Source organism: Equus quagga, chromosome 22, assembly GCF_021613505.1.
Source record: "Equus quagga isolate Etosha38 chromosome 22, UCLA_HA_Equagga_1.0, whole genome shotgun sequence".
In the NCBI taxonomy this organism is placed as follows: domain Eukaryota; kingdom Metazoa; phylum Chordata; class Mammalia; order Perissodactyla; family Equidae; genus Equus; species Equus quagga.
The window spans coordinates 36,649,940-36,668,877 of record NC_060288.1 but is presented as its reverse complement, the minus strand read 5'-3'; positions in this window follow the sequence as shown (position 1 = coordinate 36,668,877).

Below are 18,938 nucleotides of genomic sequence, written 5' to 3'. Positions count from 1 at the left end.
CCCGTTAGTTAGCTCACGCTCCTCCTAGTGCCTGGCACACGGTAGTTTATCAGTAAACGGTAGATCTTGCTTCCATTTACACGAAATCTTGAAATCAATATGAGATGAGAGTTGGTATTTGCAGTTATTTGATAGAGACCAGGAGTCGGGGAAGGTTAACCAGTTCGGCCAAACCCCCACGGCCAGCAGGTGACAGAGCCAGCAGCTCCATGGTTGTGCCTCCCAGCGTCTCCTTGCTGTCTTTCTTCTTTTTCGTTCTCAATCATTTGACAAGTGTAGCAGCTCATGATTAAGAAAAATAATTGAAGTGAAGCCAAAGCATACAGATTTCCAGCTTAATCAATCTTAAACCCAATAAATCTTAAGGTCCTTGCCTTCAATGAGTTCTTAAAACTCTTTGTTTCAAAGGAAACCACAGTAAGTCAGACAAGGTAGAACACTGATGTATATTCTATCTCACAGGATCACGCGCTATAGGGTGTCTGAAGACAGAATGTCCAGTCAAGTTTCTTGGAAGAGGTGGAAACAGCATCACCATTCATCCCTTCAGTGCGTGAGTACCTACTGTGCGCGAGGCCCTGTGTCAGGTGCTCCAGAAATCCCGGTGATGAGCGAGCAGGGATACAACCACACTAGACAGACATGCAGAGAATTAGAATGATGCTGGGAGTGTGTGGCTGAGCACAAGAAGATGCTTGGCAGGGACTTTCAATGGCCTTTCAATATCTATTCTTCTTTTCTTCTTTAAGAGCAGAATCTGATTTTTTTTTTTTGAAGGTATGCTCATGGGTGCCCAGTCAGAAGACTCCTCCTTGCTGCCTGACAAGTCGGTGTGATCACAGGACCACGTTTGGATGCTGGAGCAGAAGCAGACATTTTCTACTCACTCTCTGGGAAGTCTCCCTTTGTTAAGTGGGCTCACAGGGAGTGACTGAGGCTCTGGAACCTGTCTTGACCATGAGGGTGGGGGCCGTGCCCTCGGCAAGGCAGAGTCCAGAGCTGGAAGAGGTCTGGGTCTCTGATGACTCCTGGGAGTGGCCATACTGGCTCCGGGCTCCTCTCTCCAGACTTTCTTACGTGAGCAAGAATAAAATTCCATTTTATTTAAGCCGCAGTCATTTTCCTCCGTTACTTGGAGCCAGATCTAATCCTAACCAATACAGATTGGCATCAGTAAGGATTTCTTAGGGTTAAGAGGAGGAAAGAAGGATTTCTGGGTGGGCTAATCGTCATGAAGGAGATGGCACTCAAGCTAGGTCACCACATACAGCCGGGATCCAGCTGGTAGGATGGCGAGAAGGACGTTCCCTGTGAAATACCAAGTAGACAATGGAACAGGAAGGGCCCCAGCAGCCTGGGTGAGGAGACACGGAGTCTCCCCGGGCTAACGCTTGCTGTTGATCTTGACAGAAAACGGCTCATCCTGTTTGTTGAGGCCAACTATAGCCCACTGTTCCTTTTCTATTTCTGTAATAAACGTTTTCATGAATGTGTGTTGCAGCCTCCTGGGTTGGTAGGTAATTGTCTTCCAGGTCTGGCATCCGGCTGGGAGAGATTTAGGCTTGGCCCTATCTCTGCCCTGGAGTGTTAGGTTGGCATTTTCACTACCAAAGGGACATTAAATCAGCTGCCATCTCTCCCGGTGCCCCAAGCTTTGTAAACATTCAGATGAAACAGCATCGGGATCTGGGGGTCTGGTGCCCAGGGCTTGTGGTCTGACTGTTCTTTCCTTGCGGGCCGTCCATCTAGAACCTGCCCACCAGCCAGTCTTTGTTTCTCTGCCTCCCTCCGGGGAACTTTGCAGCCGGCCCGGCGCCCCTTCTCCTTCCGCTTCCATGAAGCCTCCTGGCTTCTTCTTCGAATGCCGAGAGCCCACGTCTGGCTTCGTCTGCAGTCCCCATTTGTGCGAGGACTTGTGGGGCTAAACCTGGAGGATGTCTCTTGTTTTTCCCTGCTCTCACCTCTGTAAGCCTGGCGGCTGAGCGCCTTCTTCATTTCTCATAATTTCACCCTTTTCTGGCAATGGCTCTGTCGGACCACTGTGACATCGCTCAGATAGTGCCCCTACTGCCCCGGGCCTCAGTTGTAAGATGCTGTGTGTGAGTGGTTTTGAAACATGGCCCCGGGACCTGGGCAGGCTTGTGATGGCTGGAGGCAGGAGAGCACAGCTGAAAGGACTGGGGTGCTGACACAGCCCTTGGCTTCTGCCTCCTTCAGGGGAACACTCGTTCTTAAGCCCTGAGCCCCCGTCTAAGATGTCTGATGGGCGGGGTCCACCTGCCACGCTGCAGAAGCACTTCAGGCCCTCCTGAGTCCCGGCTGAGCCTACCGTCCAGCCTCCTGCCAGGGTGCCAGACGTGCAGGAAAGGCTGCCTCGAACCCTCCAAACCAACCCATCCGTCAGCTGAATATCCCCAGTGCCTTTTCCTCAAGATCACGGGAAACAAATCCCCAGCCGAGCGTGGCTGAACTGACCACAGAACAGTGACGGATAATATACGGCTGCTGCTCTGAGTCACCACCGTGTGGAGCCCTCCTGGGCTATACGGGGTGACGGGGCACCCCAACGTGCCTTCTGCCCCATGAACGTCCCAGCTGTCGCCCCTCAGATCCTGAAGATTTCAGTGTGACCTCCTCGTGAAAAACCCATCCCTCTGGAAGCTTTCTCTTTGAAAGGCCCACCTGTCGACCACCCACTCAGCAGAACGGACTACCTGCTGAGAACCTCATGTGTGTCCAGGATCACCCCTGAAGAAAACTAGGCCAGCCCCTCTGGGTCAGTTAATATGAAAGCCTTTTTCCTAATCAGCAGAGGGCTGCTTAGCCACCGTGCAGAGTCTATAAACCTATCCCTTTAATGAAATGACAAGAAAACTTAAGTGACTAAGGAGAGGAAATGGGAAGACACTGTCCCCTGTCAATCCCCAGAGCCACTGATGCTGTTCATTTCTTAAAATACTCCTTTCCAGGGACTGTTTCTTCTTTTTTTTTTTTTAAAGATTGGCACCTGGGTTAACAACTGTGGCCAATCTTCTTTTTTTCTTTTTTTTTTGCTTTATCTCCCCACCCCGCCCCTGCCGTACACAGTTGTATATCTTAGTTGCATGTCCTTCTAGTTGTGGGATGTGGGACGCCGTCTCAACGTGGCCTGACGAGCGGTGCCATGTCCGCGCCCAGGATCCGAACCCTGGGCTGCTGCAGCGGAGCGTGCGAACTTAACCACTCGGCCACGGAGCCAGCCCCTCCAGGGACTGTTTCAATCAGCCTTGACAGAATTAAACATGATGAAACAAAGTGAAAGTGATCAAAGCCAGCATAAGAACAGGAAGGACAGCTTGTTTCAAGGAATTGGATTCCTGGAAATCCAGTTACAAAAAATGGAGACTCCAAGCCAGCTAGGCAGCCAGTCGGCTCCCTTCCTCGGTGTCGGTGGACAGAGCTGGGCGGCCTGCGGGGATCCCACGCAGAACAGCTGCGTCCTCTTTATTCTTCTGAGTAGATTCAATCACTTAGGTAGTTTCCTAAGTTACCTACTGGGCCGTGTGAGAGGCAGATGGATTGACTTACCCTTGCCTTCTGAAGCCGCGTCTTCAAGAAAGTACAATGGGCAGGTGTGCTCCAGGTCACCCCTCCTCTCGAGGGAGACGGCCGCCCTGGAAGGGGAGGTTTCCGTGGATGCTGGTCCAGACCCTCGATGAACTTCCTCGGGAAGCGATTTCCTCCTTGGCTTCAGCAAAACCATGTCCAGAGAAACTTTACAGCTGTGCAGTATTTCACCAGCCTGAGTTCCTGTCATGGCCGTATTTGACTAAACAGTTTGGGCAATTGGTTAATTAGGGCATTTTTCTTCCCTAATAACTGTGGCTACTTTAATTAACTGCTATGTGGGGAGAATATATGAAACAAATTATGGAACACCACTCGCAGTTATGATTTTGAGCATTTAGCTCACCTACATGGCTGGGTGTTTTTATTGTGCTAATTAGCATCTAGGGTTATAAGTTAAATTGGAAAGTTCTCAAAATAAATACACATTTAGGCCCTTACTTCCCTTAAGTATTTAAAAAGTCAGATATTTATGAAATATTTTAGTAATTTTAACTAACAAATGATAGCACGTTAGAAGATCCGAAGTAGGCATTTCCTCACTAGAAAAACAATGTTTGTATAACAGCCTTTGCATGTGGGAAACAGTGTTACACACCAAGAAAATATAACAAAAATAGTTGAAAAAATATATAATGTCATGTATATTTGATAGCTGCATAGAACACAGCTGTGAGATATTTTTTCTCTATATTGGTATTGTGCTGGGATAAAGACGTTTCCTGTAATCCATGCGCCCTTCACCCCATTGCCATCTATGGTGCAGTGTAAGACTGTTGTGTCATGAAATGGAGTAAGTGTGCTTTCCCCTGTCCTCTGGGCTGGTTGGACCGTATCTAGAATACAGACTCCTGCTAACAAGCAGCCAGAGGAGAGCAGCAAATAGCAAGATGAGTCTGTGTCATAGAACCTTTGAAGGACTTGAAAGTATGTGACGCCTAGAGAGAAGTGTGGGCTGTGTTGGCCTAGCTTCTTCTCCACGTTGACTGTAAACCTTCCTTTCTGTGATTTCCACCCGTCGGGCCAGTTCTGTCTTCTAGAATAACGAACAAGTATAATAATCACTCATCTGTGTAAGAGCTCTTTGAATTATTCAAATTCAGCACGTTGGCCGCACGCACGGTAGTGGAATGCCGATTGTACTGGCGGATAAGACGGATGAAAGTCACATCTCCGGCTTCTGCACAAATCTGCAAAATGAGGCCAATATTTGTACATCTCAGGGTCCAGGAAAGCGAAATAAAATAGCACCGTTCTTGGCACAGAGTAGAAATTTAATGAATGTTGGCTATTTTTTATTCTTAGACATTTTATTAGGTTAAAAAGATACTAAAGTCTTAATACATGGCTGAAAGAAGGTCATGGCCCACCACCAGAAGCAGGCACGTCAATATCTATAGAAGAAATACGTAAATGCCTAAATATAACAGCGTAAGTGCTGGGAGAGGCGTTTGTATAAAATAAGACGGAAACATATCAATTAGTGACGGTTCTGTTCCTTTATTCCTTCTTTTTTCCCGCCCGCCTCATTCCAGGCAGATGTTAATGAAATGCACGTCTTTGCAGAGTGGAGGACTCGCCATTAGCTAAATTGATCAAGAAGAGTGAGGTGACCTTCTTCTGCCAGAGATTCAGATTTGGGAATATCTGTGTGTACCCTGTAAATACCTCATAACACAAAATATTTCAAGACAGGAAAAAAAATCACGAACAATTCTTTGGGGGAGGGCATTGCTTTATATAATGTCCTCTTGCTGATTTAAAAGGCATAATCATGCAATAAAATGAGTATGAAAAGTGAAAATTTGTTTGAGTCAGCATTTCCCCACCTCACCCTCACCCCCACTTGGCAGAGGGTGTGAATGTTGCTGACACCCCCAAGGCCTGGAGTAGATGAGGCAACTGGAAGCCTGGGCCCAGATCTAAGGAGGCCTTCGCACTTGGGGCCTCATGAGTGCGAATGCTGTGCTGGCGCTGTCTGCCTCACCTGGTCCTTTGAGAATATGCCTTATGAAAATTTGGCACTTTTGATGTCACTGACAAATACAGAATGGCAAGAGTTAAGAAGTAACTCAATAATTGACTCTTTCAAGAGATGAAGCCCAGCTACCAAGTCAGAAAAAACCCCAGAAGAATAAAATGTAAGAGTCTTTTCTATTGAAGACCTACTTGTCTAAATTACTCTTGTACGAATTACCTGCTCTGGGGTTGAAGGCTTCACATTCAGGTCAAGGGTTGACTCAGGTTTAAAAGCTGCTGCAAAGTACGTGTGCAGAGAGAGAACGCAAGCACGGAAGTAGAGAGACCAAAGTCTGTGCTGATAGGAGGAGAGAAATCGTCAGAAGAATTCATTTTCATTTGTTGAGGTTGGGAAGTCAAGGATTTTGAGACTGCGTGCACATTCATGGTAGCTGTTCTTGAAGAAGATGATTCAAAGGTGATTCTGTGCAGAATGGGTGGGGTCAGGCCAAGAGTCAAGAGAGGGTGGGAAGACCTGTAATCATCATGATGACCACGGACTCCCGCATTTCCTGAACTTGGTCAGATGCCCTAACCGCCAGCCTCAGTTCCTCATCTGTGACAGGGGGATAATGATGCTAATACTCACATCCAGAAATTACTGTGAAGGTTAATCAGAAAAACAGAGGTAAAATGCTTACAAGTGGAACAGAACAAGTGTTCAGAATATTGATTAGCAATTGGCGCCAAGTGCTGGAGATGAAGCAGGGAACGGACGGGCAGCAGGTCCTGAGTGTTCAGAGCGTTCACATCTCGTCAAGGGAGACAGACAGTGAATAAGTAGGTTTGCTATTTGTACCTCAGTTGATGACAAGTGGCAAAAATCAGGCAGGGAAGAGCGATGGGAGGGCTGGGGGGGAGGGAAGGAGAGTCAGGTCGCTGCCAGCAAAGACCTCAGTGATAAGGGGGCACTGGAGGAGAGATCAGGGAGACGTGGGGAGAGGGCTGTGTGGATGTGTGGGAGACAGTGTTCAGTCTTCGTCCATTCCAGCTGCCTTAAAAAAAATGCCACAGACTGGTGGTTTTACACAGAAATTTATCTCACAGCTCTGGAGGCTGGAAGCCTGAGATCCAGGTGCCAGCGTGGGTGGATGAGGGCCTTCTTTTGGCTCGCAGACTTCTCCTTGTGTCCTCACGTGGTAGAAGGGGCTGGGAGCTCTCTCAGGTCTCTTTTATAAAGGCACCAATCCCGTGAGCATGGGCTCCTCCCTCACGACCTAGTCACCTCCCAAAGGGCCCTCCTTCTAACACCATCAAGTTGGGGGGTAAGATTTAACTTATGAATTTTGGGGGGACGCAGACATTCAGACCATGGCACATTCCAAAAGGATGGAGCAACATGTGCCAAGCCCTTGAACAGGCAGTGTGCCTGGTATGTCTGTGGATGAGCAGAGGAATTCTTTGTTTGTCGGGGGACAGGGGAGTGTCAGAAGAAGGAAGGGCTCAGAGGAGGAGCAGGGAGCAGGGAGCATCCTGGCCAGGTGAGGATGTGGCTTCCTCTCTGAGGAAGTGGAGGCGCTTGGAGGGTTGGGAGCAGAGGCCTGTCCTGACGTGGCTGACTAATGTGTCAGTGGGCTGGGGTGTTCGCACTGGAACCTGATGAAAGGAGGGAGGCCACAGCAGAAGCAGGTTCAGGTAAGACAGGCTGTTGCATCCTCCAGACACAGGAGACAGTGGCAGAGGGTGGAGGTGTGGAGAGGTGGTAAGGTTTAGGCTATGTTTTGGAGTTGGAAGCACCAGGAGTTTCGGGCAGATAGACTGAGATGTTGAAGAAACAGGTGATGGCAGAGCTTTTAGCCTGAGGGTCTGAAAAGGTAACCTTGCCATGTGCTGAGGAGGGAAGACTGTGAGGGAAGGTTGAGGAATCCTGCTCTGGTCTTGTTGAGTGTAAGATGCCCAAGATGTCTGAGTGGAGAGGTCAAGGGTCAGTTAGAAGGTATTGTTATTTTCCCTATTAATTAATAGGACATGTGGGGAGAGAACCGCTATTTAGAACTGAATGGAGAGAACAAGGTGGAAAGAATCAGGATTCTAGGTTTATGAGACCAGAAAGTTGGGAGAAGAATGCGCCATGGAAAATATGAGAAACTGGAGGAAAGTTTCTATTTGGCATGTGTTTTTGTGGAGATGACAAGTTTCAGCTTTATCCTGTTGGGTTTGGGTGCGGCGGGACATCTGACTGGTACTCCTTGAGGACAGGAACAAGTCCTTTTCTTCTTGGTTTTTAAAGAAGGGTGTTGACACAATGTAGATAGATCCTTAATTAATGCTCCTTGAGATGGACTCGTCCACTTGAAAATTAGTCGTTCTGAAAGGAAGGCAACATAGGGAGCTGACGACGTTAGCCACAAACGAGTTGCCGTGAGGGGGCTGTCTGAGGGGGTGGCATCAAGATGGCTGGAAAAGAGACAGCGTAAATGAGGAGCAGATGAGGCCACTTCTCAGAAAATGGAAAGCATGGGCGGGCACATCAGGTCCAGTTACAAAGAGTCTGCTTGCTTTCCTGAATTCCTCCATGCTTATAATCCAAACAGTTGAGCAACTCCTGTGACTGTCACCTGCAAGCAACAATGGTAGGTTCATCAACAGTTCATAAGAGTAAATCAAGGATGGAAGGCATTGTTGGTAGTTGAGACTGCTGCCAAGAGTAGAGACCCTACACCAGGGAGCACCATTAGCTTAGAAAGGCTGTTGGATGGAAGAGTTTATACCCTGGATCTCATTACAAGGTCTTTGTCTCGCCAACTCTCAGCTCTATGTTGATGCTAAGGCCAGGTTGAATTTCATTTAAGCCATAAGTTAAATACCTAGCCACAAGGTTTTGTATTATGTCATTTTTCCCCCCATAAAAATGCATTCAGGCTACAATGCTGTTTATTTATTTATTGTTTTAAAACGCTAATGATTGAGTTTCAAACTTTATCTGTTGAGATCCAGTATTTATCACCTAATGACTGTGTACCTCTGTACGCCCCTCCCCAGTTTCTTTACTTTCAAAAAAGTGTGCTGAGGATGACACAGTGAAACAAGATGGTGTGAAGGGTACAGTCTGTAGATGGCTTGATCCTTGTCAGTACAGGTCGGTACTTCCCTCCCACACACTTTTCAAGGTTTATCCTGCAGTTGCCTCTCTCAGTCAGTTGCTTGACTCAACCTGTGAGCTCTGAGCATATCATCTTTCTTTCATGTCTTTTTAAAACCACGTGCCAGTCTCCATCTACTTCTCTTTGTTGAGAACAGTTCCCGCCTTCTTCACCTGGTTACCTCCTGTTCGTCCTTCAGGTCTCAGCTTGTGTATCCTTTCTTCCCCAAAGCTTGGTGTGATGGCTAATTTTATGTGTCAACTGGACCAGGCTAAGGGATGCACAGAGAGCTGGTACAATGCTATTTCTGGGTGCGTCTGTGAGGGTCTTTCTGGAAGAGATTAGCATTTGAATCTGTGGACTCAGTAAAGAAGATGTCCTCTCCAATGTAGGTGGGCATAATCCAATCCATTGAAGGCCCAAATATAATAAGAAGACAGAGGAAGGGTGAATTTGCTCCCTCTTGTTGAGCTGGGATGTCCGTCTCCTCCTGGACCCCAGACATCAGCACTCCTGGTTCTCAGGCCTTGGGACTTGGACTAAAGGACACCACCAGCTTTTCTGGTCTCCAGCTTGCAGACAGCAGATCATGGGACCTCTCGGCCTTCATAACTGCATGAGCCAATTCCTATAGTAAATCTCCTCTTATATATACATCGACACGTCCTATTGGTTCTGTTTCTCTGGAGAACCCTGACCAATGCTAATACACTGGGACACGTTCTCACTCTTCAAGTGGGATCTGTGCCCCACACTTCTCCTACAGAGCCTGACACTGTGTTGGAGGACTCACGTCTCTGTCTCAGTGTTGACTGCTTAGTCATTTGAATTTACTACTGTACAGCAAGTTTCAACAGAGAAAATATCATTTTGTCTTGTTCTTTATTTTATCCCCAAGGTCGAATGCGTTATTAGATAGTCAATACTTATTGAATGAGTGAACAGCCAGTGAAGCCTGTGAAAGATATAGAAATGCAAAATGTGATTCTTTCCCTGAAGAACTCATAAACTTTGTGTGAAAAACATATAAACAGGAAGTGATTAAATGACAACACAAGACAATATACCACTGATTGTCTGTATGAGTTTATTTATTTGTTGATCACGATGTAAACTTTGAAAGTGCAGAAGCCACACATATTTTGTTGTCATTATGTGCCACAAGCCTAGCATAGAAGTGGCACCCAATAAATTTTGGTTGAAAAAAAGCAAAAAGGAACAGTGGTGAGGGCGTCTTGGAGTCAATAGGGGAAAAATAAGGAACTTGGTTTGTAGGTCTGAATCAGAGGAGAGTAGGATGCAGATTCGCGTGGGGGCCATACATCCCACTGAGTGCCCAGTGGAAAATGTGGCTTACCTCACAGGCAGGAGGGACCAGCGCCCGCTACTGAGGAGGCAGGGGCATAAGGAACCTGTTTGCATCAAATGATGATCATAATGCTTTGTGTTTATCTCACAATTTGGATAGTGCTTCCAGGTACATTGTCTAATTTAATCCTCACAACACACTGTGAGCCAAATAGAATGAGCATAAGTATTTCCATTCCATAGGAGAGTAAATGGAGATTCAGTCATCAGATGAATAGATGGCACTCTTCAGGGAAAACACTGTGTTCCGTGGGCTTAGATTCCATGTTTCATTTTTGCATCATCCTCTGATCTTGTTTTGTAATACATATTTTAACAGAGAAGAGAAATAGATAAGATGATGTACACAATCCCCATGACAGCACTGCTATATATCTGATACAGTTACGCAAAGTGTTCTATCAAACATGCCATACACGTGCTCACTAACAGACACACACATGCATAAAACACGTCCATGCACACAAATGTGCACACACCCATACGCACGTGTGCACACAAACACGCATGCACATGCTCACTCATGCACACACACACACATCCGCTGGTTGAAGCACAGAAAGGACACATTGAATGGACCCAGTTCAGTCCTAAATTACATTAAAAAATCTAGGTGGACGGACTAGACCTGTGGTGGAGGTGAAACCATTGAATCATGGACGTTAATTCTTGCCAGGAAATTTCAGTTTTTATGTAGAAATCTGAGCGGTGAAACAAAAGCAGGAGCTCAGAGTAGTTCTGCCTGTTGTCTGAAGGCCGTCTAAGAGACGGCGGAGCCGGGATGCCCCCTGCCAGGCCCTGGAAGCCCTTCCTTGGCCATTCAGGATCGTCGGGCCTCCAAGAAGAGTCTGTGTCTCCAGGCAGACGAATGAAGCTCACAGCACAGTGCAGGGGAAGACGTGCTTGCCAAGGGCGTCCCCGTGAGCCCAACTCTGCTCCCAGGCGTACGTCACACCTCTCAGAGGGGCACTGCTGCTCCGCCCTCCTCATAGCAGTTCAGGAACAAATATGATGAAATGGGAGAGTGAGTTTTATTTCTTCAGGCTGTGCCGCTGTAGCATAAGACCTAACAAAACAATAATTATAAGATATACTTTGTAACCCCAAACTTACAAAACAACGTGAGGTTGATATTTTTCTACTTTGTTTTTAGGATAAGACAAAACAGCTTTCTTTACATTAGCAGACAGTGTATTTAAGTATTTCTGTAAAGTTTTATAATTAGACCTGCTGGCTGTAGGGTTTGCATTATCTGTGATATGCTGTTTGATTAAAAAAATAAGTACGTAGTAGAAATAATTGCATGAGGATCTTTGATGTGAATTTCTTTCAGCAACACCAAGTTCTTTAATAAGGTTCAATTTTATATAAATGAAAGGAAGTTATTACAATGCAAATTGTTTCTTACCACTTTAATGTAAGGATATTAAAATAATAATTTGTAGCAACGGAGTTGAGAACATAATTTAAAAAATTGTAACTGGAAAGCCAGAGCTCCAGTGCCATTCACCACATGCACAGATGGGGTCCTCTTGGCTGTGGCTTGGGCACTGCAACCCTGCAAAAGAGAGAAGTCATCCAAAAGGGACTGGAGCGAACCTCAAGAACGAGGACGACTATTGATCCAGCCACTAGGTGACTCTCTTGTTCTACTTTTCATGGCTGTGCTGTCCTTGGGCCTTAAGCTGGAAATTTCTTTGCAGGATTTAAAGACTTTCTGTCTGCTGAGCATTCTGCTTGATTATGCATATGATTTTTAATGTCTGTGACTCTGTCCGGGGAGGTTAAGAGTGAGGAACTTACTCTGTTCTGTTTGGCAGCGTGATGGACTTCCCAAACAAACAGCCAGGTACTCAGATGTGTCCATGAGTTGAAGTACTTGGGTGTTTGGGAAGGAGAGGCATGTAGTAAGTTTTTGCTTTCTGTGTATTAAGGAATAAAACTTTTCCCCCCTTTATCTATTTATTTAAATGAGTCTTCGAGAAAGAACTCTTTCTTTGATGAAATTTAAGCCAAATTAAGGATTTCAAGGTATTGGAGATAAGTAGATGCTTAAGAGAGATTTCCAAGCTCATCTCAAAGGAGCTCCACATCTTATAAACAGTATCATGTGTAATCACCCTTTAGGACCTCGGGGGAAAGTGTGCTGTTTCTTTCCGTTGTTATTAACTCCTCACTCAAAACAGGTCACATTCTTCATGCATATTCTTTCTCTTTTGTGAGACAACAAAAATGAGAGGAAAGGCTGTCAATTCAACATTTCGTGAAGGCAGAAGTTTGCCAGAATTGTGAGCAGATGAAATGGAATAGTGACTATTAATTGGGTTAAAATTACTATACAAAATTATCTTCCCGTCCTTGCTTCTATAAATGGACTCTCTCTGAGTTGCTTGGCTCATTCAAAACCCATACTGTGAGGGAGTTGTAGGAAAGTTATCTCTTAGACTCTTTCTGCCTTAGTTTGGAATCACCTGGTCAAGATCTGCCCTTTGGACCAAGATGTGGTCACTTCCTGCAGCCTCCTGCCTGAGGTGTGCCCTGTGTTCATGCCAGGAAACAGCTCTTCTCTCTCTGGCATTGATGCGCTCCCATCTGGATAGATGGGGCTGTGGGTGGTAACATGTGGTTCCACACGGGGCGGGGGGGGGCATGTTCCATTCATGCTGGGTTGGCAGAACTTCTGCTCCTATCTCTCGACGCGGGACCCTGATGATGGGGCTCCCCTAGCGGCATGTGGCAGGAGCTGCAGCACTACGTCACCTGCTAGTTGGGCACAGAGTCTTGAAGGCTTTTCTCTAGCACCGATACATGTGTCTTCCATTTTCCTCTCACTGGCCACAGTAAACCACAAGGCGAAGACCATCCTGGTGAGAATGTGCAACTACCAAGTTCCCAGATGAAGGAAACCCAAAGGCTGGTAAGTTATGCCACTGGCGACAACTCACGCATTAGAGACTAGAACCTCCTTCCTTTCCGTGATCTATGAGCCACGGGATCTCCAGCCCTCCCTCTCCTGGACACAGCAACTGAGTCTGCAAAGAGAGCTACGCATCCTTAGCTAGTTGCTACCAAAAGTGGCAACAACAACCGTGGCAGCTCTCCAAGGCAAGGGCTCCCATGGAGCAGAGTTGGGGAGTCCCTAAGGTCTTGCAGGGTTCCCCAACCTGGACAGCTGCAAGAAGCAATGCACTGGTGAGTGGGAAGTGAGTTGAGGGGGTAGTGGCCAGTCTTGAAGCTACTGGGTGGCGTTCTAAGAGGCAAGACGTGTATTGTTTCCTGGAGCCCCATGTTGTGTGCACGGGGTCACTGGAGGAAACGCATTTCCCTCTGCGGATTAAGGTCAGTTGAAAGCTGCTGCTGAGATGCAGCTCAGCGGTACTCAGCGCTGTTTGTGGAGCGCAACACGTAATACCCTCTCTGCTGAGCCTTGTAGAAGTCTTAATGCTCTTATTCAATTCTGCCAAAATTCTGCCAAGAAAGAGCTTTTTGTAGGAACTGTTCAAACCCCCAGAGTTACATCAGGGGAGGACATTCCATGTACCTTGCTTATAGCTGTCAACTCAATTATGTATTTCTCCCTGAGCCTGGGGACCACCCAGGAATTGCCTAAAATAATAATAATAATAGTGATAATAATAATAATATCATCCCTTTATTTAGCATTTGCTATGCATCAGCCATTTTGCCAAGTGCCAGGCTTCCATTCAATGCTAACAAGCACTGTTGCACTTAGGAAAGAGGTGGAACTGGCAACAGGATTTAAGAGGTCCAGTGAAATGAAATGGGTACCCTTATTCAAAGATTAAGAATTTCAAGGTGGTGACAGCAGAGCATTCAATCAAGCGTGGTGTCCCTTCCAAGTGAGGGTGGGACCCTTTGAGACTGCCCAGGAAGCTGGCCCTGTTCTCAGGAACTGAACTACATTTTACACAGGACTAAAAGGAGCCGATCAAGGTTAATCAGCTTGTACAAGGTCACACCGAGATCTGAACATCGGCTCTCTCTCTCATCAGCTACCGTGGTCTGTTATGTTGTGATAAACACTGATGTTCCAATAAGCCATTCTCCCAAAGCCCCACATTCCATGGAGCTCCTTGGTATGTTTGCAAGAAATTCCCCAAGAATAACCTAGTGCACTTAACACTTCTCCAAGGTAGATATGAAAAGTGAATTCTGATGATGACTGTTTCTACGTGGGCCTGGAAACAGCCATGATGCGATTTTCTTCAAAGCTCTTCTCCAACAGCTTGTTGGTGAGGGTGCTGGCATAGAACCCAAAATTTGATGTCCAGTTCATTGTGGTATCATTATTCTTGATAAGTATTGTGAATGATACAATTTTAAGGTATTTTTATGCATTAGCTTTTTCTTAGTATTTCTGGCTGACACAGAATCAAAAGGCAAATCTCCAAAAGGTTAATGAAGACGCTGGTCATGTAAAATTCAGGAGATTTCTTGACCATTTACAACAATGCATATTTAATTATGTTGCAATATGCACATTTGCCAAAGAGTGGCTTGTATTTTTCCTAATCAAGCTAGCGTCTTTCCTAATCACACCATTCCAAGTTGTGTGGTAATGAAAAGACTCAATCATCTATCGGCACTTGTAGCTTAGTCAACTTCACTAAGAATAATGAGCATCAAATTCAGACCCCGTGTCCCACCACACAGTTTTTTCTGCCTCTTGCGCTGGCGTGGACGCACTTTCTGCTCCATGTCTATTTGGATTTATCACGATTGGGCTTTTGTGTGTCTGATATGGTGTGAATCCCACTAGTTTTGTTGGTACCATGGTTAGTTTTCCACTTGTCTGACTGTGAAAAATGCTATAATAGAGGAATGATGTTGGCTTCATTTTGGGTCATCAGTAGAGAGAAGGATTTTTATTTATCTCTATTCACGGTACTTTGCCTATGGTGGGAGTTCATTAAATTCTTGTTGAATTATTCTGTAAATATCCACTTTCTATTAATTCTGGAGCAGGAGTTTCCCTGGGAAACCAAGACCTGTGTAAGGGGGGAAAATCACTGTCCCTCTACCCACCTGAGATCTTGGCTGAGATCCCTATAATAAAGACAAACTTACAAGAGAAAAACAAACAGAAGTTTATTAACATGTGTACCTTACACATACACAGAAGATACCCAGGGGAGATGAGTAACTCCCGGAGATGGCCTGAGCCACCAGCTTAAATACCATCTTTAGCTAAAGACAAAAGAAAGAAAGAAAGGTGTGGGGGTGGGGGTGCCTACTGCGGGGTACCTAGGAAAAGCCAGGTAAACAAAGGTAAGGTTTGTTATGCAGATTTAAGTCGTGCCTTCTCTGCTGATAAGTTTCTCTTGATTTAGCGTCATCTGCTCTTCCCAGTATAGAGGGGGAGACATCCTTACAAATGGGGACGGACTTCCTTTATAAATGTAAATTTCCTGTGCAAAAGGGTAGATTCTAGTCTTGTTCTAGGAGCATCTCCTGTGTCTGCTGTTTCTCAAAATAATCCTCATGCCAAAGAGGCGCATTTGGGGTGGCGTGCTCTGCCGCCCTTCGTCTGTTTGACTCTTCCTGCTTGAGTATGCTCAGCTATTGTGAAGAAACTTCAGTATTTGACGTGTTCCTGGAATTCTTAGAAACAGAGTCTTCCATCCAGCAGCCTTGCCGTCAGGAGCCATTTAATAGTCCCTGTTCCTCTTCTCACTGCCCCTGACTGTTGCTTCAGACGTCTAGGCACTAAGAGTCACTGATGCTATTTGCAAGAAATCAACATTTGCCGTGTTTCTTTAAACTAACTTTGCATTCATCTGGCTAAATGAGTATCTGTCCTATAAGGGAACAGAGACCAGGTATTTAGAGAGGGTCAGATTCTCAAGCTTGATCTTGGGTGTTAGGATTTATCCCTTCTACCACAGCTGTGAAGCAACTGCCTCTCTGTTTAAAAAAGCGGAAATGAGGGGCCAGCCTGGTGGCATAGCAGTTAAGTTCTTGAGCTCCGCTTTGGTGGCCTAGGGTTGGCGGTTTGGATCCCAGGCACAGACCTACACACCGCTTGTTGAGCCATGCCGTGGAGGCATCTCGTGTATAAAAAATTGAGGAAGATTGGCACAGATGTCAGCTCAGGCACCACTTTCCTCAAGCAAAAAGAGGAAGATGGGCAACAGATGTTAGCTCAGGGACAATCTTCCTCACCAAAAAAAAAGGGGGGGGAAATGACAATGCGTGCCTAATAATTCTAACAGGTTTAAAATGGCTATTTACAAAGAAATACTATGAAAAACATCAGCTTTCTCATTTGAAGTAATTTTTAGTGCAGCTTCATCTGAAAGGCTATGAATGAACAATATGCCACTTTTTACCAGCCCTGCCTCCCTCCCCCTTCATTCTCCAAAGCACGCATCTGATTGAGTGGACTTGGTTAGATTTTAGGACTAGTTAAGGCCTCAGTCTAATCTGTTCTTTTATAATTAGAAAACAACTCAGCCTGAGGACACACAGCTGGTTATTGAGTGGGTCAGGATAAGAACTCAGGTCTCCTAAGTTCTAGTTTAGTAGATGTGTTTCCTGACTGAACTGGGTAACATTTGGTCTCTCCTAAAAATAAACAAATGAGTAGATAAATGGATAAATAATAAGTAAAAGTCAAGCACTAAAAGTCAAGAACAGTGGGTCAATGTTATAGATTATATTTACATACTATTTGCTTAATTGAATTGTCCAAATCATAATCAGAAGTTTACTTAGCGTGGGAAATTTTAAAAACAGGAAGTTGGGCTATCTCAGGGTGAAGACATTCAGTGTTCAGTTCACAGGAACAGGACGGTCTCCCCAGTGGGCTGGAGAGCCTGGAGTGATGCAACACCTGCCAGGTCCACCCCCTCATCCGGCACCGTCTTTGGCCCAGTGCATAGTGAGGATTGAAGAGAGAAGACGGAGGTGGCAGAGATTCTGCCCAAACAGCTCTCTGCCTTTGATGTCCCCTGGCCAGAAACCAGGGCTTCATTCTTGTCATTCTCCCCAGTGGGAAGGGTGGCAGACTTCCCTCCTCTCTTGCCTCCTAGCCCTGAGGAAGCCACCAGAAAACTCTGCTGCTGCCCCCGGAGGAGGTTCGGAGCGTGACTCCCACCGCTGCATGGGCGGTCAGTTCTCCAGCCCCTTTGCTCTCCCAGCTGAAGGAAATCACTCAGGTGGCGGTCAGTTCTCCAGCCCCTTTGCTTTCCCAGCTGAAGGAAATCACTCAGGTCCTCCATTTTCTACTTTTGTGGTTGATCCTGTTTTCAGACCTGTCATAAAGATTGGTGAAATATCTATTTCCGACATCAAGTTAAAAACCAGGGGTGACTACAGTCACCAGAGCACGTTCAGCCGGGAAGAAGGAATGAAGCTCGAGAGACAACCCCTAGGAGGAGCTGCCAGGCTGGGGTGCAGGAGAGCAAGCAGGTAGGAGGTGTGGGGCAGGGGAAGACCTGGGCCCAGCCTGCAGGTCACAGCATGACTCCGGGCCTGAAATGCACGCCCAGCCGAAATGTAAACAGGGACTTTCATGCCAGACTTGGCCTTGAATACCACCTCTGTTTTTAGTAGTTGTATGAACCGGAGTGTCTTCAACATCCGCAAACTCAGTTTTTTCCATTTGTGAAAGGAACATAATTTTTTTTGTTTTTTGCAGAGCTGCTGAGAAGCTGGACGATGATGCACAGACAGTGCACGGGGCTCTTCGCTCTGATGCAGCCTCGCTGCACCGTGTTCTCCTCCGCTGACTCCTCCTGCCTGTGTGGGGGATGAAAAGGATTGTCCTTCTTGCCTTCTGAGTTCTCAGCTGGCGTGCCTCTGACAAAAGACAGATTAACAAGAGAAAAACAAACAGAAGTCTGTTAACCTGTATGCTGATGGGGTTCAGGACAGGCTATCCCAAAACGTGGCCCCTGGGCTTGTTGAACTTCTGAAGCGGAAGGAGTTTGAGAAAATGGCAGAAGCGGGAGGGTCATGCTGACCTCCCCCGTTGCCCTTCCTCCCTGAAAGAGGTCATGACCCCCACGTGAGGTGCCCTCCCGGCACCAGGAGGAGGGAAGGTGTTCTCATCACCAGAGACGGGAATCGGGGCTGAGAAGGCTGTGCAGACAAACCCTGTAAGTTCACCTCGTCTTCCTAGTTACGTCTTCACCATGGCCTACTCCTGGCTCCAACTCCTCCGTCTTGTCAATTCTTCATAAATTCATTGTTTCTTTGTCTAAAGGTACAAAGGCTTCCTCCTCCGGTCACTTCTTCTGGTCTCCATTCTCTCGCAGAGGCTCCCATGTAAGTGTAAGAATTCATTAAAAGTCATGTGCTGCTCTCTTCTTGATCCATCTTTGTCACTTGAATTCTCAGACCCAGCCAGGGACCCTAAGAGGCAAAGGAAAACTTTTTCCTCCCCTACAACGCCTCAGGTATCCATAGGAGAGGCCCAGGGAAAAATTAGCACCTCTCAACGAGGTGCCTGAGATTTAGGCTTAAATATCATCTTTAGCAAAAAACAAAGAAAGAAGGGTTTGGGGGGTCAGTTATAGAGGTGACCAGGAACAGTAGGGTAAACAAGGGTGAGGTTGTTCAGCAGGTCTAGACAGGTGGTCCCTTCTCCATTGATGATAAGATTCTCTCGTGATTTAGAGTCATCTTTCTCTTCCTGGTACAGATAAGGAGACACCCTTATGAATGGAGATTTCCTTTATAAATGTAAATTTCCCATACAAAAGGGTAATTTCTACTCTGCTTCCAGAGCTTCTGCTGTTTCTCAAAATAATCAGCTCAAAATAATCCTTATGCCAAAGAGGCTATTTGGGGTGGTGTATTCTGGTCTCCTACAGTCATATTGAGGGTGGTGTATTCTGG